We start from the raw sequence: 4,766 nt of genomic DNA on the forward strand, positions 1-4,766 counted from the left end.
AAAAGGTCAACATAGGCCAAGTTTCTAAAATCCTCTATTTTCATCCAATTAACTTGAAATGTGGAGAGGATTTGCATATCTGGTCACTGAATTCAACCCCCAACTATTTTTGAGGTCAACATAGGCCAAAGAAAGGTCAACATAGGCAAGATTTCTAAAATCCTCAATTTTCATCTGATTAACTTGAAATTTTAAGAGTTTGCATGTCTGGTCACTGAATTCAACCACCAATTATTTTTGTGGTCATCATAGGCCAACAACTTATTTTAGAGATTTCACAAGTATCATGCTATGCAAGACATATTTCTTGTTTATTTTTTGATGAATCAATTATTAATTACTTGATTATTAACGATTTATTAAGTGCTTATTTATTTTCCTTCTCATCTGGGCAATATCTCAGACACCTTTTGAGCTGAGATGCTGATATTTGGACATGACAGTGACCAAGTGATTTGGCTATAGTGAAATATTTGTGAAAGTGAAATATTTGGCTATATTTTTAATTTATTGATGAATGAATGAATCGATTAATTATGTAATTATCTTACTAAAAAAAACAAAAAAACCTTCAATTTCTGATATTTTACCTTTTCATTTGGGCCTTCCAATTGAAGCCCCGCCCACATGGCAGGTACCGTTGCTAGTAAAAGTAATTCATTAATTTTCAAAAAGTTCCAGATTCAGATGAAACAGTGGTGGTTCAGGTATTTTATGAAGCCAATGGATTAATATTTGAAATCGTGTTTGATTACTATTTATTTATTTTCATTATTAAATACTTATTTATTTCTCATCTGGGTAGCATTATAGGCACCTTTTGAGTTAGGAAGCTGATATTTTGCCACAAAAATGACCAAGTGATTTGGCTGTAAAGAGTATTTTTGACTTATTGATTAATCAATTAATCGATTAATTATTTAATTATCCAAGTTATTGATTAATTTACAAAAAGTTACTGATTCAGATGAAACTGGTGGTTCAGGTATGCTATGAGCCAATTGATTAATATTTGATTTTTTTTTATTATTTATTTATTTTCATTACTAATCAATTAGGTTTCTTCTACATATAATGTAGAGGAATACCTATTGTTACTGCTAGAGTTTATTCTTCATCATCCCCCCGCCCCCCTCCCCCCCGCCCCACTATTTTCCATGTCCGAAAATTGAAAACAATGTTCTCAGCAACCGCTGGTCCGATTGACACTAATTTTTCACCAAGTGATTGGCTTGACATGTAGAATTTTGTAAGGCTAATTATGACGTCATAGATCACTTGGTATGGGCACCATCTTGGAAAAAAACCTTCAACTTTGCCACTCTATATCTCCGGAGCGGCTCAATGGAAAAAGTTGATTCATGACTCATTCTGAAGAACTCTGCATTGGGACCAAAAATATATATTCATCGAGATAACCAAAAGTGCTAACGTTACGAGGTTAGAATTCGACAAATAGAACAGTTGATCCCACGAATATAATATTTTTTGTGCATAATCTGACCAAAAACAAAATCAGAAATCAAAATTTTTTGACGTGATAGGTCATGATATATTGACGTGATAGATTTCTTTTGAATGTCCCTTCTTTTCTATAGTTTGCCACATGGCACATCTACTATATAAGAGAGATGTTGGTCTGTGTGTCTGTCTGTCTGTCTGTGTCGCCATTTTTCTCAGAGATGGCTGAATGGATCTTCGTCAAACTTTCAGAGGTTCATCAGAGACTGTCTGGGAGTGTTTTAGGCCAAAACCCAAAAAAAAGATCGTTTTTTTGGAGTTATTTTTTTTAATCGCCCGATAGTGCCGAAGCCTTTTTAAAATTAATGACAGTTATATACAAGTACACATTCGCATAAATAAATACAAAACAATCACCAGACATTTGAATACAAATAAATCAAACAATTCCGGAAGTGTACGAAGTTGGTCGTACAGCTTCTTCTTCTTCCTGACCGGCATCACACTTAACTCAGAAACGTGATGAACGCCATATTCATCCACCAGCATATATATGAACCCCCTTCCTCTCCTGCCTCTCCTCCTCCCCCTCCTCCCCTCCCCTCCCCTTTTCCCCCCTCCGACCCCCTTACCCCCCCCCCCACTCATCCCCTTCCCGCTCCCCCCCTCCCATCCTCCCCCACCCGGCAATGCCGGGTACTTCTGATATTCCCAGATAAAGGGGCCTTTCTAGGTCCCTGGCATTTGTCACAAGATACCTTTTAAATATGAACAAAATGCATTTGTTCATCGTACAAGACTTTCTTCAAGACGATGTAAAAGACTTAAAAAAGTAAGGGTGAAAAATATTCAACCCAGACAGGATTTGCACCCACAATCCCCAACTCTGACGCTTTATCCATTAGGCCATTGAGCAAGCATGCTGGAGTAAAAAAAAATGAAAAAAAGGGTGTATATATGAATATTTATATATACAATATCAAAGGTAGGTGAAAAGCGCCCCTCCCTTTATATAAGGGATCGTTTATCTGTCAAGAGCTTTAACATGGGGACTAAAGACTGGACGGAATCGGCTGCAAATTTCAGAAGTAAATGCTTTGTATGTTGAGGTAATATGTTGCAAATTTCAGCAACATCCGTTTATGCATTCTTGAGTTATATTTAGAAAACCCTCAAAATCACGTTGGTGTCTGTCCGTCCGTCTGTCCGCGCAAAATGTGTTGGCGCTCATATTTTAAGGAGTATACATTGAAGCTAGCTGAAACTTGGAATATACATCGGCTAATAGGTCTAGTTAATGGCTTTTGAAACAAATTCCATGTAAGTGCTGTAGTTTTTGCTTTAAAAATAAATATATAAAAATATATACACACTTTATAACTCTTCAAAATGTTATTACACAAATCTAGCATGCTGCTCTTAATGGCCTAATGGATAAAGCACCACACTCCCAAGCTGGGGATTGTGGGTTTGTAATCCCGTCTGGATTGAACCAAGTAATGCTCGAGAAAAGTTCATATAAAGGGGCACCAATTTGATTCATCCAGCTGCATGAAGAAGTAAATGTATTTTATTTGCCAGATGTAGGGCGCCCCTTTATATGAACTTTTCTAGACCATTACTTGGTTCCTCTTAAGAACACAAGGGTAGTCCAGCATGCACACGAGACCTTTTGAATACCACTTATTTTGTATTGTTTGGCATTTTCTACAAGCTATGGAACGTCCCCTCTTTTCTGTACTGTGCCACATGGCAGATACCCTTATTAGTTAGGCAGCTTAGCAATTTTTGGGGGAACGACTTTACAAAAGTACCATTTTTATATTAGTGGATCATTGGACCATATGCAATAGAATTAGGACCGGCGGCAAGACATATACAGTGTTTGACTTTTGCGCAAATACGACTCGCACAGCATAATATCGAGCAATAAATTTATGCAAATAAATCATCAGCTATTGGAGTTAGACTAAAATCGTAAATACATAAATTGCTGGACAAATTACCTTGAACAACATGTTGTCTGTTCTAAAGCTATATTGTCATTACATCCTTGTAGTTGCGTACATGTTAGATATATGAGAGGTGCGCGAGTCACAAGTATAACACATTTTTATAAACACTCGGTATTATATTACTAATTATTATTACATGGAAGCGTAAGATTTATTATGCAGGCATGCATAAGTTTTACAAATAACACTGCAGGTAATGAAATAAAAGTTAGCCTCCTTGTTGAAAATATATACATAATTGGTTTTTGTCCTTGGTTTTTGTCCAATAAAAAGGTGACGAACACTGTATATTTCTTGCCTCCGGTCCTAAATCTATTGTATATGGTCTAATGGACCACCAAAATAAAAATGGCGCTTTTGTCAAGCCGTTCCCCATTTTCGATAAATATGCTGCAAAGCTGCCTGACTATATATAAAGGGACCTTTTCTATGCCCCTGGCATTTCACACAAGAATGCCAGTAGAAGCCGAGAAACGTATTTTCAGTCCCCATGTTAAAGTTGTTGACAGAGAAACGATCCATTTATAGAAAGGGAGGGGTGCTTTGCGCCTCTCTTTGATATGCCCTTCCTTTCATCCGTCAAAAAATGAAGACGAAGAAGAAGAACCTTTATAACCACCATCTGTAATCCGAAAGGGTTCGAAAGTGTAATTCTAATCGGCTTGCAAGGGTGCTTCTAAAGGGTTCTAAAGGGTAATTATAAAGGGTTCTAAAAGGTAATTCTCATGGGTTTCGTTTGTTTCTAGGCTTTGCCTATTTCATATTAAAAATGCCAAACTGAACCGCTTCTTTTGGACACGGGTGCGATTTGTTTTTTATAGGAGGCGGAATTATTTGATTCTCAAATCTAATCAATGTATCGTTGGCATCTGCAAAGCACATCTATATCATTGGATGAACGGCACATCAAGGTGTGTGTCTTCCGACGGATGGACGTTAAGCTCAGTGTGAAATCTGCCAATATTTGTTTGTGCTTGGTGGACGTTACAAACCCAACCTTGTCCTTCATCAAGAGTAGGTGAGTTATCTCCGGCACACTGACAAAATAACAAATCCATACCTGGACTGCAGGTCGTCTGTATTTTTTTTTTTGGACGTTTCCTTGCTCGCTATAGTAGAGTGTCGTTGTTGCCCGGACACCAGCTCAGGCACTATAAACAAACCTGACCAGGTAGTTCGTATATTTCATGTGAACTGTTTCCTTCAGGTACGAAGGGCAAGCAAGTGTTACTCGAGCCGATGTTTTACCTGATATTTCGATGTTGTATTTTCATATCATTGATACAAATC

This window comes from Myxine glutinosa, chromosome 6 (genome assembly GCF_964187855.1).
Source record: "Myxine glutinosa chromosome 6, kmMyxGlut1.1, whole genome shotgun sequence".
Lineage (NCBI taxonomy): Eukaryota > Metazoa > Chordata > Myxini > Myxiniformes > Myxinidae > Myxine > Myxine glutinosa.